This window comes from Egretta garzetta, unplaced genomic scaffold (assembly GCF_000687185.1).
Source record: "Egretta garzetta isolate BGI_Z169 unplaced genomic scaffold, ASM68718v1 scaffold374, whole genome shotgun sequence".
Taxonomy (NCBI): domain Eukaryota; kingdom Metazoa; phylum Chordata; class Aves; order Pelecaniformes; family Ardeidae; genus Egretta; species Egretta garzetta.
In genome coordinates this window covers 355,914-379,152 of record NW_009259419.1, presented here as the reverse complement: position 1 = coordinate 379,152, position 23,239 = coordinate 355,914, and the positions used below count along the sequence as shown (strand labels likewise).

Genomic DNA, 23,239 nt, shown 5'->3' with positions numbered 1-23,239 from the left:
ACTTCATTAAACATATTCCACCTTTGCCTTATGCAGACATTAATTTTGAGACTGTCTTGTCCAGCTCAGACCATGGCAGCTGATTAGGTAGGGGAAACATTAGGTACTGGTTCTCAAAAGACTGGCAAACAAATTTGAGTTTATTCAATCTACATGGTTTCTTCGGAGCACTGATTTAACGGAATCAAATTGTACACAAAGTACTTCCAAAGCTTTTCAGGATATATTCTGTGCATTGTAAGTTTGTAAAGTACCCAGCACAATGGGGGTGTGGTTGCTAGAAACTATTACAATACATTTTAAAGGCAGCATCTTAAAGTCTTTGCCAGAGCTGTCTCTGAATTCAGACACTGTGCAGGACATCAGAAAAGAAAATATAAGCCTTCTAGGGACAGCAAATTCCAGCAGCGATCTCCAGCAAAAATTAAAGATAACCCACATGATAGAGAACATGGAAAAGGAAGGCAGTGAAAAGGCAGCATCACCTGCACACAGAAATGCCCTTCATCTAGTGTAAAGACATAGACTGTACCAACAAGCCTGAACTGAACTTAACTGGTAGGAATACTGTCCGTCACAGAGATACCAGTAAGTTTATCACACTCTGCGCTTCTGATATTAATTGGTACAAGCGTTTACATTCCTTGGAAATCGCTGTGAACTTCAGGACTGCTACTAGAGCCTTATGAAACATGCACAAGGACAGACAGGAATTCTCCACCCCCAGCATGCAGCCAACTGCATGGTGGAACACAGTAGCTGCTGAGAAAGCCCGTGACTCCAAGGGAGAGAAAGTCAAGAATAGCATTTATTTAAAAATAAGCAAACAAAAAAGCACAATCCTGCGGCTGAATTTAGATAGGGAGAGCTAGAGAGTGAATTTGACCCAGCATACTAGCAAGTAGGTAAGAACAGTGAAGATGCTACACTTCCAGAAACATTTTTCCACCCATAAAGGGCCGTATTTTTCAGACTCCACTGGTTCTGAAAAACTGTTGGATATGGCACATGTCACTTGGTAAACACTTGGCAACCTCCCCTTCTCCTGTCCACATCATCACTGAGATCTCATGCAAGTAATTTAGTTACTTAAACTATTTTCTTCAAGCTCCTTGGGAACCACACTAACTTTCAAATGACCTCCCCGCTTCACCTCTCTCAATACCATCTGTTTAGCTTGAAACTTCAACAGTGCAGAAAAAAATTCCTCTGTGGTGGGCATCTCCTGCGTCTTCAAAATCCTGTCCTCCCTTTTTGGTTCATTTCATGCGTCTTTGAGCCCAGGGCATAGAAGTCAGCCAGACAACTTATTTGATCGATACAGTCTGTGTGAATTGACAGCATCACAGAGAAAAAGGAGAATCAGGAAGAGACACAGCCATCCAGGGTTTAAAATGAAAACATCTTGCAAAATGAACACAAGCAATTCGCCATGGCACACAAACAGGGGAATGCAGCCACCACACTGCTGCCAGGCTTGAATGCAAGATCTGGACAGTACCAAGTATTCTCCTTGTAGCAATTTCTGTGGCATAATGTCAGCGGTCATTTGCAGACCAAAAGACTCTTTGTGCAAGAGAACAATGGGAAAATAAAACAGCAGGTTTATTTTCCTTTGACAACACCACGCCAAGCTCCTTTGTTTGAAAGATTAGTGTCGACAGTATTGCACAGACTAAATATCTTTCCTCCATCCACTTTTCTAATGCAAAACATTGTACCATACCTGAAACATAGCAGCAGCTTTCCAGGCTTGTCTCCTGGGGACAATGACAACACATATGGGCAACAGCTTATCATAAAGTCTGGTACATACTGGACTGGTCTGCTAGACCCTGATTTGACCAGATTAGAGCTCTCCACTGCGAGAGGCAAGTGGATTTAAAGCCCAAAATAATGTTATCCTATTTAATCTTGTTATTTAGTGTGGTTAGAGAAAAAAACAGACAGAAATCTTTGACTACAGTTAAAACTGTAAAACCATGTTGCTTTACATGAAGTTTCGCAACACAAAACTGGTAGCCAGCTGAATGCTAAAGGAATGGCCTTTATTATGTCAAATCCTCCAACTGTTTTTTGTTATGAAAGTATAAATAATAGGATAAAAGTGCAAGCACTGTATATGCTTTTTTAGCTGGAAAGCTTTGATTGTGAGGAACAAGAAGTCACATCTAAACTTTAAACCTGATAGCTATAGGAACAATACCATGCCCATCTATAAGCTTATATATGTATATATGCATACAGTCTCTGAACAGGTAGGACAACTTTTCAGTTCAATCCCTGTTCTAATGCATGTACTTAAGATAAGAGTGATTAGCATTGCAAGGAGATGCCCTAGTTCCGTACAAGCAGGTACATCTCACAGTAAGTAATCTGAACAGACCAGATTAGTTTTTCCATGTCCTCACAAGGTATGTATGTGTAGGAGGAAACGGGAAGAAGACAACTCTATCCCATACATCCGCCTAATGCCGTAGTCTGGACTGCACTGGGAACCCAAGAGACAGGTAACCTAAGAGAAGCCACAGGAATACTAAGTTAAAGCATCATCTTGTGAGATCAGACCACTTTTAAACCATTCTAATGAAAAACACTGTAATCCAAATACATGTTCATCTACTATATATGGACTACAGATGGTTATTTTTGTGAACAGTATTTTCTCCCCTCTAATATAGCTAGCTATTGTAGTCCAGTATTTATAAAATCTTACTACAGTATTTCCCAACACTTGCTGAGGAATAACTTGTCCTTTTACAGTTTTACCACTAGAAACTTAAAGACAAGGAATATAACTTCCTAAAATTAGAAGCAGAATTTGAAAGGATAAATCCTTAATAGCAATCATCACTCAGAGCCTCACAGCTGGGTGTGCTGTATTCATTAACAAAATGGGAGAGACAAAAATGATCTTAACAGAAAATTCTCAGAAAGTTCCTCATCGCTAATTAGTCAGCAATCACTGTAGCAAAATTATAAGCATGTGCCCTTGACCTGCCTGTAGCTGTCAAGCTATAACCAGCAGCTTACTGTTTTTTCCCCAGCAGATGGTAGATGAGCTTGTATTTGGAAATCAACCAGTTAAAAATGATCTTCTCCAACAGTGCTTAAGTGGAAGATGGAAGAAATTTTTTGACAGATCAATAAATTAGAGGAATTTTCCCCAGAAGAGGTCTATCAGTGTAAATGCTTTGCAGTTCAGAGTTACTGTGCTGGCTCTGTTGAGCGTAGCAATCAATAGAAAACATTTTAACAAATTATCATTCCTCCACATTACGCTGGGATCAGTCTGTACCATAAAAAAAACTCAAACAACATTGTGAACTAAAGCCAGGAGAATAAAGATGACCTTCTGTAGCATAATATTAACACAGGCATAGCAGTTTGAGAGAAGTGACACGATGGGGTCTGCCTAGTTAAGAAGCTAAAGATACAGTCTAACACAAACTTGTAAAGAAAGGAACTGGTAGGGTAATTAATCGAGCTATCTCAGGGCAGAAGAGCTGGGCTGTATTTTACCACATTATCTTCTCGGTGATGCACTGAAGATGTGCCTGTATCACACCCTTAAGAACGAGAGAAGAAAAGCAGGTTGTGGAATATGGGAGAACATTTATGATGTGTCTCATCTCCACGTCAGCTACAGCTCAACGTCAAGTCTTCCTACAAAAGCTAGCAAGGGATGAATTCAAATCCATCACATGATGTATGCTAACAAGACTTCAGCTTTTGGTTAGCACTGTTAGACAAGAAGAGCCAACTTAGATGCAAGATTTGCTTCTGTTAAACATGTTTTAGACTGTGCACACACTGGTACACACAAAACTTAAACTTTATCAGCACTTAGTTCAACATATTTTCACTGCCTTTAAAAAAACTGGATGAGTCCACCGGTTTCTTCAACTATGCTGTATGCAAGTAAAGCAGAAAGATGTATTTGCAGTCAGGACAGATTTAAAAGGCAAGAAAACTGATTTAAAACATCTTTTAAAAATTACTGAGGTCAGCCTGCCATAATGCATTACAAACCAATTTTCTTTTGTTTGTTCTGTACTTCTTCAGTTATTTTCCTAGAGAAAAGTTGATTCACACTAGCGCGAAACCACTAAGACATATCAGCCACTAGTTGATCTGCAATTAAATGCAGCCTTTACGTTAAATTAGATAGCATTATATAAAAACTTAAGAAACTGCTTACATTAACATACATTTCTTCACTTTCATAACTTTCATATTCAATATTAGAACTGCAACTGATACTCAAATTCACTTGGACCATTAACTTTTTACCTATAATTTCTTACAACCTGCATTTTAATGAAAATTATAATCATACATGCATAAAGTTTTAAAAACCAAATTGAAAACACTACTAAACTTCAGAAACACATAAGCAAATAAAACACTTTTTTCCATTTGAGAAATTAGATTTACTAAAACTGAGATTACATCAATAGCAAGAAATTCATAGTTATCAATTAGAAATAGGTTGTGTTTTGTCTTATTTCATCTCAGCCTCTAATCAACAGCATTTATTTGTAAGAAATAAACCTCCGAAATATTCTGCATTTACATTTCTTAAAGGCTCACCAGCTTTTTGAATTGTTTTCTGTAGAGTCAAAGTAAGTGACATAATACGAAGAGAACAAAACATTCCTCCTGCACCTGCAGAAGGGGTTATTGATGTCAAAAGCAGATTTATCACTTTTGCAAACTCTGATTACTTGTTCTCAGCTAATGGCTTCACTTCCAGCAGTGGTCTGGCTTTTTTTCAGAACTCTGTCCCTCGTGAATATTTTAGTTTCTGAAATTAATGCAGTATAACATTAGGTTTCATTATTGGTTGTCACAAAGACAAATCACAACCTAAATATTTAAAGGAAAAAATTCTTTCAAATTTAGAAAACTATTTTAAGTCTTCTTTTAAAACCTGTCTTGTTCAGCCGTGTCTTTCGTGGTAATACACATTTTTTTTTTGCTATTGCCAGTTAATTCAATGCTTGTGAGAAGTACTTGAATTATATAGTGACAGGATTGCTTGGATGGGAGAGGAGAAAAGCACACAGGATGCCCACAAGAGACTGGAATTTTTTCCCATATTGTCCATCTTCATATTCAATTAGGGTTAAGTCTTCCTTTCGTGTAATTCTTACAGATACCAAAGCTACCATTTAAAATTATTTGATATATAGTAAACCAATAATTTATGCTAAGTAATATAATTTTGTATTCTAAAAATCTCCATTTTCCTGCTCTCCAGCAAAAAATCTTTATTGATATTAATGCAGAAAGAACAAACTGCCCTTGCCAAGGACTCAAATACAGCCAGAGACACTGCATTTGATAGAGTGTTAGATGTCCTGGTAATAAACAGGAAGAGGGTTGCTTTAGGGCTTTTTAGGATACAGAGAAGGAATAAAATCCCTTTATTACCTATCCTTAGAAAAAAAAAATTATTTCAGATTTGTTTCGGGAAACAGAGAAACATACATAATCTGAAAAATTATTTGGTTTAAAATGCAACTCCTCTAATTGAAGGCAATTTGCATTCTTTGTATTTTTAACTGGATTCCCTAGCATGAGATCATATTCTTATTTTTACTATAGAGGGGTGCATAGCATTGTTACCAATTTCACCCAGCTGCGATGCCATTCCCAGCACACTATGCCAGTGTGGTCCTGCCGCCCTGTGACAGGAAAGGAGTTGTACTCCAAGGCTTGCCCCATCCTCCGCAGCATTTGGCAATGCTATGATGACACACTCGTGACCTATTTTAAAAAGAAATTCAGGTTTTCATAGAGGAGGAGAGGAAGGAAGAGACAGAAATAATCTATTTTATAGCTTTAATGTTCGTCGGAGAAAGTTTACAAATACGCTTTGATCAACAAATGCGGTATTGTATCTCCACAAGGCTACACAGAAAGTCCTCAGTAAAAGAGAGCGAGCCAGCAGATGCCTGATCTGCCCTTGGCTGGGAACAAGCCCCAGGCCAAGGTCCAAGCAGAGCCTGGCTCGTGACTGTTCCTCTCCCTCAAGGACTTTCTGAGACTGATTGCCTGATTTCTGGTGGCAGTCGGTACTTCTCCCATACGAGTTCCACCTGAGTGATTAGATGGGCAAAGGCTATGCAGTGCAAATCCTTTTCCAAAAGCCATCTCCTAATGGCACTGAGCTGAAGTACTTGTGCCAACAAACCCTGCAGAAAGCCTGGCTGATAAAGCTCTTGTTGCCCCATGGTTACCAAGCATCTGAGCTTCAACCTTCATGATAAGGTGGAGCCTACCAGCACAGACGAACCTTTAAGGCTAATATGGCCATAAAGCTTTAGGGCAAAAGTGCTCTTACGCTTTCTTAGCTCCGGATGTGGGTAGACCTCCCTTTTTTTTTTTTTTGTAGGCTACAACTTCAGAAGCCAAATTCAAAACATGCCAGGACACCATTTAACATTGCAATCTTTATACACGATTCAAACAGGTACGTTTTTAAAAGCAGTTGTGAACACAGATTAGTAGGTTAAGATTATTTCAGTGATAAGATTTGCCCAAAACGGCACCTAGGTGAACTTCCTCAACACAGCACAGAGCAGTAATTGCCGTGGGCAGTAAGCCGAGCAACACACTGAACTTGGAAATCGCTAGATTTACGAGAGGTGGGAAAAAGGCTGAAACTGATCGGAAAATATTTCTCCCTACTGAGCTGAAGAGATAGTTCAGAGAACAATATCTGCTCACAGCACATCAATTTTGTAAGCCAGACAAAGCAAGCCAGAGATGCCTTTTTCAAAATACCCTTCAGTTCAACAGAAGGCAGACAAGAGTAAAGCCTAGTACTGAAAATCTTCAGCATGAAAATGCTTAGTTATGTAAAAGACACAGACGTAATAAACAATCTCATGGCAAGATACGCAGATCAGAAGGTCACATTCCCAATATTTAACATGACCATCCAGGAAAATCCCAGACATCAGGCTCTCTCCATGGCAGAGAAGTCTCACTTCCCTGGGCCCGTGATGTGAGCCAACCCCATATGCTCAATGGTCTTATTTGTAACAAAGAGTTTCCAAATTTTGATTCTTCACCAAAACCAAGCGTTTCATATTTGCAAAGCCAAAAGTTTAAGAGAAATGAAAAACAGTCTGGTTGATCAGGGACCCCCAGTTACACTCAAGCCAACAAGCAAGCACAGTAGCAGTGAGCACTGAGGCAAAGGAGTCACACATTCGAGCAACTATATTCTATCCGCACCTCCCTTTCTTTTTTTTTGCAAATGGAAACACAACAGCTTCATAAGCATACAATCAAATAAAAAAAAAAAAAAACCACAAACAAAAAACCCACATGTATTTGACTGAAAACACATTTTGAGTAGTCATTCACAGTGTGACAGCTCCCACTTCCCTAGTCATTAAAAAAGAAAAATTCCTAGAAAAATATCATTAATTTATATATATATTACTGTATTGCAAGTACTTCAGTGCCTTACTAGCTCTCCTTGCCAGAAAAGGAGAGGCTTTTGAACTGGGTATCACATTTACTGGCTTTATATTTAATGGATTTCAAATTTACATTAAATAACATTTACTGGATTTATTGGATGCAGGGAAAAAGTGTGTCTTGTGAAATGAATGAGGCACAATTCCTATGAAAATTATAGGGGGTGATGAAGTAATTAAAAAACCTCGTAACACATGAATAAAACATTTATGTTGTAAGCTTCATTACACAGCCTTAGTTCTAACACTTTCTAACTTCCCAGAGCTTAAAAAGGAAAGCTTAATAATTTTCCTAATTTTTCTGGAGGTGTTGGAATTTCTATCTGCTTGCTACTTCATCCACAGAAACAACCGACAGCGAGGAGAGTGTATTAGCATCCACGGATGTGTACCAGGAGGTGAAAAAATAATTTGTTTCATAGGCAACTGCCTACAGCAGACTAGAGACAAGACCCAAAAAATCCACACTTCCTTACGGACTCTACAAGGGCCTACACCCTTGTGGTGCTGGTTCCAGAGGCTTCTGCTCTTCAACCTGCTCAGTGTCTGGTGAGACACAGGAACAGGTTGCCCAGAGAAGCTGTGGATGCCCCATCATTAGAAGTGTTCAAGGTCAGGTTGGATGGAGCTTTGAGCGAGTAGAAGATGTCCCTCCCCTGCATCCATCATAGGTAAAATCTACCCAGCCCTACCCCTGCAGCCTTCAGACAGGGTCGTCTTAGCTGTTCTGCGGGGCTAAAGACTACACAGTCAGGCGGGGCAAGGGCTGGAGGACATGCAGTTGTGCTGCTGAGACCTGTACCTGAAGCCTGATTAACAGCAGTGCTAGGAGAGACTACAGCATGCACAGCAGAAACATCATCTGTTATTTTGGCAGCTCACATCTGATTTCTGAATGGCTCACAGCCTAGCAAGTGAGACAGAGCAGTGGTGTGGTGGGAAAAGGGTCCCCCCAACAGCGCCGAGTCCTCCAGAACTCAGCCTGACCTTCTCTCAAGAAATCAAAATGGTGCTAAAAACTTCCAGAGAAAATACTATCTAAAAATTGGCAACATGGACAAGTTTTCCTCCTTTCCTCCTCACAACTGCCTCTCCACTGCCCATGGACAAGTCCCTGCAACATGGGCAGCTGTTGCTGCTACCAGCTCTATGGAGAAGCTTGCCCTGTGTCTCAAGTCAGCACACGCAGGGACGCAATCACCTCCGAGAGCTGTATTTGGGAGTCACAGTCCCAGGGAGCGGGGCAAGTGCCTCCCACCAGCCATTTCTGCAGAGAGCTGGCAGCGCTGCCAGGCTCAGTGGGCTTCAGCAGGGAAGAGCAGGTCCCTGTTTGTCACAGGAAGGAGCTGGGGTCCATCAGGAGGGTCCCTGTTTGTTGCAGGAAGGAGCTGGGATCCATCAGGTGGAAAGTGTGGAATTAGGCTCCCAGCAGGCACAGCACACAGAACATGCACAGAACCCAAAGCATGCAGACAGAAACACGGCAGAAGGAGAGGGGACAGTTGCCACTACCTGAACCCAATTCTACTGCCACCACTACCTTTGGCTGATGATACCCTGCCAAATTAAGTTGGATGTCCCAAAATCCCACAGGAATACTAAATGCCATGTGTTTTCTTCTGTCTTGTGCGTATCTCCCCATAACCCATTTCCTTTTGGACTAACTGATACACTATAGCTGTGTCAAAGCCCTACTTTGTCTTTCCTCCTTCCATCCGTTCCTCCTTCTCCTTGATGCAAACTACAGAAACCATCTCCTCTTTCCAACATTTTTCCTGTGCCCTCAACAGGATTCAAAGGGCAGGAAGGGTAATTCTCAGAATATACACTGCAAGAAAAAGGTTATTAATCCAGAAAGTTAATTTGAAAGTGGATAAATAAGACACTGGGTGCAACTGGAAGCTAATGCACATGGTTCTAAGATTATATATATAATATGTTGTATTAAGAACTTCTTACCTAGACAAAGGAGTTAGTTGGAAATAGAAATTGGAGCACCAGTAGGTTGCTCCAGCTTCTCTTGGATTATTTCAAATGCACAGAACTCGTTTTCACTTTAAAACCTCTGCTGTACACAGCTGTTCAGAGGGCTTCATCTTCAGCCCAACAACGTTGCTTAAAGAAAGATGCATACGAACTTGCATATCATTCATATCTAACGCCTTGCCAACCCACGCCTTCTTTTTACTATCTAATCATCATGTGGAAGGCTGTCAAAAGTGTCAAAAGCTTTTTTTTTTTTTTATTTACGCTACTACTTTTACCGTACTAAAAAAAAAAAAGGCTGAAAAATTCTGAAAGACGCAATCACTTTAACAATTTGTTTCCCCCAAGGTTTGTGCTACAAAAGATCAGAACAATCCCCTGGACTTCATCGCACCCTGCGCCAGCCACCTTGGGAGGAGCCTTGAAGGACTGGGCTTATTTCACTGCCTCATGTTTCCACTCCCACAGCCATAGAAGTGGGAATTCAGCTCATACAGATTGCAACATACATAACTGAGGTTTAATATGCAGCTCTTAACCATAGCTCACTAAAGGCCAGGTAACAGGGAGTCGTAAGAGCAACAATATGTCAATTCTTCCCAGCTGGAACTGGAAAAAAAGGGGAAAGGTTTCACAACCATGCAAGTTCCTGACTTGTCAGGGGAGCCACAGAATTGCTGTTTCCAGCACAGAGTGATTTTAAGTTTTTATACAGGTCTAACATTTAATTTTAGTATGACAAATGGTTATAGACAAAGAATCTGAAATAATTACGAATCTGAAATCTGAATAATCATCTGTGCAGCAGAACAAAAGGTACTACAATAAACTGGAAATAAAACCAGATCATTTACACTATTGTTTAAGATAAAGGACTTTTCTACTAAAAAACCTAATACTACATTTATGGTAATGATAAAGCTTCTACAGTGCACAGAAGTCATGACAACAGTTTTTTTTCCTTGGCTTGCACAATGAGGCTTCACTCTGTTGAACATCAGAGATCAGTAAGGACCAATTAAACAACTTTGATCTAGAACCCCAACAAGCTGCCTTGCTCAATCCAGAACCAAATGGTTCAAATTAATTAAATAAACTAAGGTCTGAACAACATTGGTGCCTCTGCAGAGCACCATGGGGCACGCTCCCCTGGTTGCACTACATCTAGCAATCTTAGTTAACACTAACCTGCGCAGTGAAGGAAGCTCTCCATGCCACAGCTGGCAACACCCAAACAGAAAGAACTTCACCCCACCACAGCCAAGATGCTTGACGTAGCCTTTTTTAACTCCCTGATGTACTTGTCCTACTTCTAATCCACTCCCTCAAGATACTTCTTTTTAAGGGAGCCAAACTGGGAATAGTTAGGAATAGCCAGGAGAAGGTGGCCTACAAGTGTTTTGTTCTTGGGGGAAGTACACGAGCAGTGCTGAGACAGCATCTGAAGAGCCCTGCTAGGAAAGGTGAAGGCAGAGAGGTTTTTCCCTTGGTTGCTGCTTGGGATGCAGACTGCCATGGACTTTGCACGTTTGCTTGCTGAGCAGAGCGTGGGACTGGCAGACACTATGTAGAACCAGAATTACAAAGATCAAAAAGATTGTGTTGTTCTCCCAAATATCTTTCCTCACCTTTTCTGGTACTTGTCAGTGGTCCATGGAGCATCAGCTAAGAGAACTGGGCTGTTACAAAATCTCTCCCCCTTGAATCTCATGTTCCACTTCTTAAATGGATTAACCAGTTCCTAATGTTAGATATTATAACTCTGACAAAAATCTATGTGGTTTTCCCCACCATTGATTTTAGCAATTGTTCCAAATTAAAACCAAACCACGAAAGATACACAGTCTTTGCAGTTCTGCAATTTTAGAGTCTTTACCAAAAATCAGCCGTTCACTTATTCTTGTGGTTTGCATTAAGCTGTTAAAATATCGACATGCTGGAAAGAAAAAAAATGTCAAAAGCATGAACTTCATTATCCTTCTCCCTGCCCCCAGCAAGGCTTCAGCCAGGCAGCAGCTACTTCAAAGCTCCCCATCGCGCATGCCTAGAGAATTAAACCAAGAGAAGCAACTGCCAAATTCAGGAGGCAGTTAAAGGCTTAGATTTAGAGGGCTCCCCGAGGCTAAACATTTTTTAAAATTAAAAACTCAAACCCAAAAACTAGAAAGGATAAAAACCCTGAAGTTACACCCTCCTGGAACAATATGCACACAAATCTCTCGTAACCTTCTGAGTCACAGCTATGAGAGTTAATAACCCAGCATCGACCAAAGGCTTTCTGGGCTTCACAAAATCCTACAGAGTCTTTCAGGAATCACTGGAGCTGCTTTAGGCTTACTCCCAACTTTCTGGAAGTGTAAACAAACAGGACGCACAACTGCTCACTCCAGTGCAAAGCTCTTAATCCAGGCCTTCCTACATGGGACCACTGAAGATGACTGCTAGCTCCTGCAGGAGTATCCTTGTTTAAATTCCTCAACACACATAGATGTTGTGGATCATCTTCTTCCCCTTGCACCGAGTCTGTTGTAATCAAGAGAAATGCTTCAGCCATAGTCATCCATCCAGACTTCATTCCAAGAACTGAGCAGCACCATCACACCGATGATGTTACCAATTAATTCAAGCTCTATTTTTAGGGTATACTTTTTCCTGCAAAGTTGCGGAATAATCTGATTAATATGCCTCCGAAACCAGTATGTTCCCAAGCAAGGCAATAGAAAGAAGAGGTGATTGTTCTTTTGGTAGAAATTGTACTTTTCTCTCAAAAGTAAAAAAGAAAATTCTAAGAAATACATAGTTGCAAAGTTTGAAAATGCAAGAATAAAAATAGCAATCAGGAATTAAAATTTCTGTATCTAAAAATATTGTGAGTATACCTGTGCACCTGGGGCTATTACATTTTTTGAATCAAATGTGATTTCATATTCTGCAAAGAACGTAAGAAGAATTAAAAGAAATATTGAGATTCATAGCTTCCAGGGAAAAAAAAAACAAAACCAACACAACAACACACACAGACACACATAAAAGCAACCATGAAAGCTAAACATTCAAGAAATGGAGAAATCTCAATGGTAAAAAAAAAATCTATGTTAGTCCACTGTGCTTTGAATGGGTAACTGGACTGATAATTAAATTTATGATGCATATGTAATTTTCCACCTATATGAACTTTTAATTCCATTATAAATTACACCTGCAGCAGTCAAAAAGTACTTCTCTTTATTACTTTGGGCCCCCCCCTGCCTCTCCCTGTATTGCCTTACACATTGTTTTAAAACTTTGCCTACCACCACTATGCTGGGCACAATACAGAAGAAAGGGGATCACTTCTACCTGCTATAGTACAAAACAGATGGGTATCGCATCTAACTTGGATTAATTTATTGATGCCATGCAACACATGGTGCCGCAAGCAGCTGCAATGACAAAAGCAAGGGTCCAGTTCCACAAGACACAATGGCCAATACAGAAGCCCCCAGTGTGCCTGCAGCACCCTCTACTCCTATAATTTATCTTCTGCTGCCTCTGGAAACTGATTTAATTCTCCAACCTGGCAGAAAACTAACCCAGCAAAAACAAAACCAAAGTACCCTACACAAACACTGCCTAGATTTTTTTTTCTCTGTTGGGTTAGCACGTTAAATTAACTCCAAGAAATTAGTCTGTTGAGTGGGTAAAACCAAGAGAGCAAGAGAGGGAAGGGGAAGCGAGACCTTCCCCCTGAGCAGCCACATGGCAAATGTTAAGCTTATCTGCCCGAGCTGTTGCAGCCTGAAAATGGGAATGGAAGGCTGGGAGGGGGGCATCAGGTTTGCCCCCAAAACCAGAATTGGCTTACCCTCAGTCTCCTGAATTTTATACTACTATCTTCCAGCTCCCACAGCTCTCTAGTTTGTTAACCTTTAGTCCTAGAGCAACCCTATACACCCTCTTATCGCAGAATATATGAAGGACCAAGCCTGTCATCTTTAACATCCCTTATTCAGTCTCCCCCATCTATGTTACATTGTATTGTTTCATTAATTGTAAAAATTGAAACATAATCACATAGCGTTACTCATCTTCAAAGTTAGTAGTTAGAATGATTTAGCAGATAAAAGAAGAAAGGCTTCTTTCAATTTAGCTTTGCCCTGAAGGAAAAAAAGAAAGAAAATGGTAGGTTGCCCTGGTATTGACTCTCCCAGTTTGAAAAAATTTTAGAAATAAGCATATCAATCACCCAGGGGTATGTCTTCACGTGAGAGGTTAGGGTCCCAGCAAGAACAGCTACAGGATGGAATCTCTCAAATAACTTACATGAGACAACACTGGAATAAACCACACTACTTTTTTCACAGCTGTGAAGTTTCACCTTAATGCCTTACAACCGTGAACTCCATAAAAAATGCGTAGATACAGATATACTGCTCTTGGGAGACCATACCAACAAACATATTTTCCAACTTCCATGAATTTTAGTTATAAAGCATTCGCTTAACACAACAGCAGACATTTTTCAATTCCATAGCTGAACATTTAATCCCACAACTCAGTTTCTTAACTGTTTCCAAAAAGCAAAACAAAGCATCCAGGTCATAAAAGGAAGCTGAAATACAGTTCACATAACTAATGATTTAATTCAGCTATAAATTTGTTCTGAAAGACTACTGGTGCGAGAGTCAGAAACATTTTTTCAGGCTTGTGCAGATAACACGCTTATTCTAAGTCTTTCAGATAACAGACTGTCAAATGTAGCAAAAACAATCTAAGTAAAACCCACCACACAGAAATCAATCATACTGGGGGGGGGAGGAGAATCCCTTAATCAAAAATCTTACTATTTGTAACCTGTTTATTCAGCTTTAAAAAACAGAGGTGGAAATACTGAGCCATTAAATAATAAAAAGGCCAGGTAAACAGGCAAAACCATGTCCTCCTGCCACCACCTTTAAAATGACTGGGCTTAGACCTTTCTAAGAAAGCAGAACTGTTGTAAAGCCTTGATTTTAGTTCTGTCCGACCCATTAAACTTTGCTCAAAAGAAGTCAAGAGTTTTCAGTTTTCAGTTCTGAACATGATCAGTGTCCATAATGAGCTTTTTGATAAATAAACCGTTAATAAATCTTCAGACCTACAGAAGTGCTCAAGCCCAATACAAGTCCTATGGTCCTTTGTTCACGATATTAAGAATCTCTTCTCAAGAACAGAGTGGAAGAAGTAAGCAACTTTTCAGGCATAGTGGTTCCAACCATATATCTTCCCAAATTAGAAAGAATGATGGTAAGTGACTAGAGACTGGGAAACATCTCTCAAAGAAGACAACAGCACAACTGCCCTAGTTCTAGCTGCCACAGCAGCACTGCCCGCCAACTTTGACAACCACCGGCTCCCTATATGTATTTTAGCTTGGACACACAGGGTGCTTGTGCAGTGATCATCACCACCCACCCCTCTTTGGTTCACATCATGGCCAAGTCTTGGAAGCGCACTCCAGCAACGCACCAGGAGCACTCGAGTGGTGATGTGTGTTCGGCACACGGCATCAGACTAGAGCTAGTCCACAGTAAATGCAGAGACATACGGATACCCGATGCAGAGATGTACGGATACCCGAGCCCTTACTACAAACTGCTTTGCTTTACAGAGTTCTTCCTCTTGTCCCACATTCTCTGCTAATGTAGACATAGCGCTAAAATACAGCATCTGGGAAGCTAGTGCACCTTACATATCTCTCTTTTAAAGTATTCTGCCCTTCAGCTGCAGATCCTGCAGCATGGCATTCAAGAAGAGGTTTACCCATACGCCACCGGTAGCTGACCCCAGCCCACATGTCTGTCAGACCACACACCAAATCCCCAAATTTTAAAAATGGATCCTTTTGCACTGCTCAATAGAGAAAGGCCTCAAGCCTTGCAAAACATATGAATGCTTAACTTAAAAATTGTATGTATAAAATCTTTTGTCCCAAAGGATCCCTAATTAGCTCATTAAAACATCTGAACACAGAGGAAATTACTTATTTCCAAACTGAAATACAGCCACCACAGGGATCTCACACACATGCTGTCTAGCATAAAAGGGAAAAAAAGAAAAAAAAATACCCTCACCCCTCCCTCCACACATGCATTATACAGAGTTGACTAAATTACAGTGGTGCGTATTTTTACTATGAGAGCCAAAATTTCTAAGAATCCTCATTATTTTCTTAGATTCAACTGGAGTTTGCCAAGAGCATTTTCAGAGTTTGAAATTGTAGTCCTACTGAAGCCCACAGCCCAACTCCTCTATCAGCTCCACAGCATCAGGATTTCGTCTCTTACCCCAAATCACATCAGTAATTGTTTACTGTGTTACACTGAGCTATTTTAAATATTCTTTATATCCATGCCATGGACATGAACACCTTAAATTCAATTTTAAAATTGAATTTGAAATTCAATTTTTAGGTTCACAGTTAGGAACCTAAAAAAGATGGCCTGATTTTTCAGATCACTTGAGCATAGTCCTGGCTGTCACTGCCCTATTATTTTGCCCTATATTTCAAAAAGGCAGCAATGCAGACACTGATTCAAACACAGACTGGCCTGAGTCTTGGGATATGCTAATGCCTGTAGGGTTTTTATCAGTTTAGATAAAGACCCTGTTGCCCCCTGTGGCCCAGCCAGCCTCACCAGACCACCCATCTAGCCACAGTCCTCGCTCACCTCCGCCGGCGCTGTGCAATTCATTGGACATCGAGCGGTAGGACCATGTCATGTACCACATTAAGCCTGATACGCTTCCTTCAGGGTCAGGAGGAGGATGCACCTGTGGAATCCTGCAAGCTGTTCAAAGCAGCATCTCCATTTGGAAACTAGAAGGATGCCTTTCTAGGCAGCAATAGGTCTGGGTAAAACAGTTTGGGAAATGCTGTTACAGAAGCAACAGAGTGGTAATTGGGCTTAGTAAACATAAAATAAATATAAAACTGACTGTCTGTCTGCGTCTTTCTCAGGTTTCAGGATGATTTCCCCCCTACCCCCACATGGAGGGGAAAAAAAAAAAAAAAAAAAAAAGCTGCTCGTAATTCTGCTGACTTCAGGGTACAAAACCCTTCCACAGCCTCAGGGAGATTCTAGACACCACTGCCCTGTCATGCCCACTTGAGAGTACAGGAGGTGCAGTGGGAAATCTCAAAAGCTCCTTCTGTTTGTTGTGGTTTTCACCACAGTTGTAAGAAAAAGAAACATCTCATTTTCATGAAGTACAAGGTTCTTCACAAAGTTTTCGTTTGCCTTTGCTAGCCTGAAACAACGACTGTTTCTCTATCTTTTCTAATGTACTCATCTATTCTATATCTAAGGAATCTCACTTAAGCTTAGCTTAGGCACCTGTTCACACACAAATCTCAGATGACTACAAGGCAGAAGTAATGCTTCATATGTTGACCTGCAATGGATTACAGAAGCTATACTTAAAACCAGAAAACATTTTTTCTTTCCTGTTTGCAGGAAACTTACGTAAGTTTCCAAACAAATAAAGGGTCTGTGCTATTAAGAAACACAAACTGCTTTTATCATAATGAGGTGTTTATTTCAGATTTTAAATCCAAAAAGGCAATTAGTTCTTACATTACAAAATATCTAAAAACACTGCTAGAGACCTCCAATATTAGTTTTCAAATGAGTATATTATATTTATTCAATAATCAGTCATTTCAAAGCAAGACAAGAAAATGATGGACCATGTCAGATTTTACTCTTCGGAAGTAATGGAGTGTGGACAATCTCACTTAATTACTTTCCAAAGAATTAATTTAGTGAAATCATGTTAACATATCATTATCCCCACCCCATCTCCCTAAAAACCTCAGGGAGCTACTTCCCCATTTTAATTATGTAATGGACGAACATTTTAAATTGTATTTCATGGAAGAAGAGCATCATCCATAGTTCCTTCTGCACTCCCTCTAAGCTTTCACAATTCCTTATGGTTGCCCAATTAGTGTCATTTGCAAACAGCAAGCACACCGCAAAAAAATATAGCCATTATACAGTTTCATGCAACTTCCTACTTATTCTCTCACATCTTCCTCGAGATTTTAATGATCAAAAGACAAGTTCTTCATTACAGCTTCGCAAAATTTCTTTTGACAAAAGAACTGCAGCATCAACTTTAAAATCTTCATCTTAAATTTCTAAGGAAAGGAGAAACAGGAGGGAAGTCAGGATAAAACCTATCAAAATGTATGTCACTGGCGCACTCCTCACTATTTCACCTTTTAGTAACGTAATTCTAATATAATTTTAATCCTTATTTGAATTGTTTGCATGTGGTTTAAGCGCCAACACAAGAATCTGGGGTTTGCTATTCTTAATTAGATCTTAAAACAGATATTTTATCAGCAACATAAAATACTATTAAATTTTTAAAAACCTCCTTGAAGATCAGATAAAGCATGTTTTCTGCTGAGAGCCCAATGCTTTAATTTGCAATTCTGTATGTTGTTTTATTCATGATAAAATACTTGATACTTGTAGTTTCTCTCCATACTGCTAACACTGACACAGATTCCCTATTGAGGTTTGACTGTCACCAAAGGATTCTCTCATGACTGGTCTATATTTTCATTTGGTTTTAAAAGCTTAGTTAAAAAAAAAAAGGGGGGGGGACGACTAAATTACAGTAACTACAATTAACACTATCCATGACTAAAATGAGCTTTAATAATTCATTATTTGGAAATACATAGCTAATTAAAGGGCAACAAATTCATTTTACTTATATAGTGACTTATTCAAAATAGTAATTTGAGCTTTAATAGGCCAACAATATATATTGTGAAAGTGTCCATTACAGCAAGTTATTTTTATTTCATCGTGTACTGATCTATTCTGCATTCAATTACTGCTCATACAAAAAAATGTTTCTACATGCCACCCCTCCCCCCTTACTACAGGATAGAAGAAATTAAGTTCTAGAAGAAAGCTGATCAAAAAAATCAACTTATATTCTATACAGCTCCAAAATGTGTGAAACAGACACTTAATGCAAAGTTCAATCATAGAATCATAGAATCATAGAATCATAGAATCATAGAATGTTTTGGGTTGGAAGGGACCCCTAGAGGTCATCTAGTCCAACCCCCCCTGCAGTGAGCTGGGACACCGCTAACTAGATCAGCATTACATTTAAGGGTTCAATTGCAAGAGCCATAACAAATCTCAGTGAAAGGAAAAATAAGAAAATGGTCTCCAAGCAATTCTGGGTAATGAAATCTTCTACTGTCCTGCAAAACTGGCAGAAGCTTCACGTAGGGTATCTCCTCCACTCCTGAGTTCAAAATGTGCTGCTGTCCTGGAGAGAACAGTCTAGAGATGAAACATGAGAAAGCCTGGTTTGTCTGTCTGTCTCTGTTGTTACAGGCTTTTGAGAAAAACAACAAACATGAGTAATGCTATTAACGTGTTTGCAACATCTTTTTGAACACGCTTGCAACATCTTTTCATACACACACAGTGCATGAATCTGCCCAGTGATAACCAAATTAAATCCGATTTTGCTTTGCATTATTCCTAGGAAGTGATCACAGTAGAACAAAGTACAGTCTCTTCCCACCCTTGACAGATTTGAACTAGTGACCTGAAAGCTGTAAGGCTCGACTTACCATTGTTCCCTCCCTAAGCCATACTATATTGTGCGGTTTTGGTCCAGCTGTAGGAAGAGGGTAACTGGCTGTGTTTCGGAAAGTTAGGGAGAGGAAGTGAGAGTCAAATGGGAAAGAAGAGCTGACTGCCAGAATAATACTGTCCATAAAAGTTTCCTGTTTGTGGAGTTCACTTCCTCACCGACAGGGCATCGCTCCACTTGTAGATACAAGAGTCAGAGAGAAAATGTACATATATATAATTTATTGTCAGGAATGGTGGATAATTACAGAAGCAGAAGATTCAAACTGGAAATAAACTGACCAAAACTAGTGTATGAACTGATTCACGCAATTTACTTTTCATGACTTTGGAAGAAATAGTGACTGACAGTTATCAAAACTATTACCTGTCAAAAATCTTAATAATATCATAGAATCATAGAATGTTTTGGGTTGGAAGGGACCCCTAGAGGTCATCTAGTCCAACCCCCCTGCAGTGAGCAGGGACACCACTAACCAGATCAGGTTGCTCAGAGCCCTGTCCAACCTGGTCTTGAATGTTTCCAGGGATGGGGCCTCCCAGTGATTTAGGGAAGAAGGAGTGAAAAAGAACTGTTACTTTTTAAGAGGGTTTTTTTTATTATTCTGCTTTCTTTTTTTTAATAAATGTTTTAATAAATGTTAATATAGGTGGTATCACTTCAAATTTTCACAAACTCTAAGTTTTTCTACTAGCAATTACATTTCAGGTAATCAGCTAAACAGAACTGTAATTAATATTATGGAATCCCTTGCCAAATAAATCAATTTCATTAAGAAACAATTTGTTTTACACTTCCTTTTTCCCAGTGCTTTACCCAGATACTCTAAATTTGAAGTTACTGCCAAAGGTGGCACCCGTGGTTGCAGAAACCGCCATCTGACAGCTACAATTTTCCCACCAGCCAGGTGAAGGACGCTAAAAAGATGCTACAAGTTGCAAATGAATCAAGAACAAATTCTCACTTCCTTCTCTTAGTCCACACAGGCATTTTGCAGAGTGCAGGAAATCACAGATTTCACCCTTTACATTCTGCATGCCTTATAACCCTGCCCACAGCCATTAGCGTGGTGCAGGCCATGTTCATTAGGTCATTGTTACGGCTATAAATGGAGAGGGGACTGTGGTCAGAGGACCCACGAACCTCTGCCCACACCCTACGTGCCTCCCCAACCTGCCTATAATCACTACTGATCACTCCTGCAGCTCAGTACATCAGCGGGAGGTGAGATGAGCACCGCCTATAATTCCCATATGTGCCTTGTTCTGTGCAGTTTCATGTCCAGCACGGTTCTCTCCATCAGTTCTTAAGCAGATGCTAAAAGCCTCAATGCTGTCTCGCCTTATCAGCGTTCTACCACTTTTACCTTCAGCTTAAATAACACATTACTAGCAGCCTGAGCAGCCTGACCAACTGTAGATAAACATAATGGCTTTCTGCCCAAGAACTACATAAAAGTTACATCAATACCAAGGAGGGTATCTATAACCATGCACAGTTAATATTACCCAAGCTTTACTTTTCAACATGCAAAATAAGCCAACAGTGTTCTTCATTACCTAGAAAGCGAGATGTAAGTTGAGAACTGTCCTTAGACAGGCATTAAGAGGAGTTATTTTAGTGTCTTGCTTAAAAATAAACAAACAACCAGAATAGGCTCAGCAACTAGCAAAACATTTTGTGCATCTGGAGAACTGTCCTCCGAAAATCAAGAGGGAGATTTCAAACAAATGCGACCAACTCCTCCAGAGTAGAGATGTACTTTCCTCTGAGTTTACAACTAAGGAAACTAAAGCAACAAGAATGAAGTAACTTGTCTAAAATCACATTGCAAGTTTGTATTTCTTGCTTTGATGCTATCTCAGGCTGACACTTGCGTTCATTAACCTAACGTTTCTCAAACACCAGCCCTACCCTACTGTTCTGTAAAATGGAGTTGCAGAAAGTAGGTGTCTTTGAACTAGCTGTGCTAAATATTTGCCCTAGATTTTAGACGTGCAGCTTGAAATGAGCATACTTTCCTCACCTCTTTCTTCTCTCCCTTCCTTTTCCATTTACTGTATTTTTTATGCATTGCAAACCATAAAAATACGTTACCAAGCAATCACGCAGACTAGATCTGCATATGAGTAAAGAAGGGGAGGGAGACCCAAATTCTTATTGTGAACGCAGAACCCTTTCTAGAGAGAAAGGGAGGCTTGGGTAAGTTTGCTGTCATATTACTCCTTTTCCTTCTGACCAGGTCCCCCAACAGCCAAGATCCCTCACCCCCCCCACAACCTCCCACCCGCCACTGCTCCCTTCCTCCCCCATCCCCGCTGCGGCTGCCACCCGCCCCAGGCATGGAGAAGGGGCTGAGAAGTGGGAGAAGCTGCATCCATCCTAGGGCCCAGGCTGGAGCTCGCTTGCTGCCCTACAGGTGATCTGCTGTTATTCCAACAGGAGCGCGGGCTTTGTATCCGATCTTTCCAAACACAGTACATAGAGGCAGTCTCTTTATCGTTGCTTCAGTTCGAGACCATCAGAAAATTCCATCACGTCTCGGCTCGTAAAACTAAAATTAATCCTTTCTTCTATGTTCAGAACAGAAAACCTTGCAACATACGGTGATGACCACTTCAAGTGCTTACCAGCCATTTCTGTAATTCACTTTACCCTATATCACAACCACATTTTCCTTCACATCTCCACCACTCGCTTGCTCTGTTTGGTTCTTCTTTATGCCTGCCCCACTCCCAACTTCACATCGTCTTTCATACTGCCCATTATACTTGCAAGAGCTTTCCACTTCCCTATAAAGCAATTTGCTTTCTCTCTTTCAACCTCAAAACTCTCACTGGCATCCTCCATCTGTATTTTTTTCCTCATGGGTCATATGTGTCTGTGTGAAATATCCAATCACCTCAAGGCAGTTCTCAACGTCCTGATTCTCTTGCTCTTCCTCATCTCATCTAATACAGTCTCGCTGAAGGCTAACTCATAAAAGGAAAGGCTTCTGAATCAAACCACTTACTTTTATAAAAGGCAGAACAGTACAAGTTTGCAACAGCTCTCGAGCTCACTGTCTACAATGAGACGACAGCTAGGCAAGCGATCTCATCGGTAACGCATTCTAGAACATAGTACTTAAGGATTAACCAAGATTTTCAAACCTGTGTACAGCACATACACAGCATACGGCTTACGTCCATCATGCATAATAGGAGCTCGCAGTTACAAAATCAACACAAGTGACAGTTCTCAGAAATAAGCTACTCTGCTTACTCAAACTATTCAGAAAGCGCTGCTACTCCTACTGTTCCCATATGTATGCTGCTCCCGTGAACGCTGTAAAAGCAAAGCCCGGGGATTTTGGTAGGAAGACAGCTTGCTTGTAAATGGGTTAGAGTATAAACTTTGAAATACATTGCTGTGTGTTTTCTTTTTTAAAATACTTACAATGAAATATTTATTAAGTTTAGGCAAAATAGGCATCTGCTATTAGCGTACAACCCCCGTACATAGTCACAGTTTTCTCTCCTGAAGAGCTCTGGGAACGCGGCGCCACCACACAATGCATAGCCCACACAGGCGACTCGTCATGCCCTGAAAAACTGCTCCCACAACCTCCAGGTCCACACGTATTCAAGTCTTCTGCTAACCTGTCCCCTTCTTGTGCCACACCACAAAGAAAATCGTGTAAAATTTATCATCTTGATTTCTTCCAAGCGAAGAGGCAGCTATGTTTGATGCAGTTGCTGGCATGAAGCAATCTAATATGAATCTGACTCCAGCTGTTCAGACAGCAGTAGAAAACCAGACCACTACTAAATCTGGAGGAGTAAGAGACCCACAAATCAATTTTCGGTGAAATATGAGATTACGGATGCTCGCAATTTTGCTGTTAGAAAGCAGTAACTAGAATCAAAACAAGGTATTTTGAGCTTAAAGTTTACCATCAAAAACTCTCTGTAACATTTAGGATACCAGATTTATTTCCCCCCACATAACAGTAAACACCAGCTAGCTGAATAATCCCAAATACTGCGCAGGCCAGCCTCCAGATACCTCCTCTGAGGATGCTGGCAGTTCCTCGCCTCCTCCTTCTCCTTTCATGACCTACC

General features: G+C 40.4%; 1 protein-coding gene across 2 annotated transcripts in view; it reads right to left on the bottom strand.

Moving 5' to 3' along the window:
* EML1 (EMAP like 1) overlaps window positions 1-23,239 on the bottom strand; it is a 131,226-nt gene that overhangs the window by 60,483 nt on the left and 47,504 nt on the right. The gene's annotated exons all lie outside the window — the stretch shown is intronic.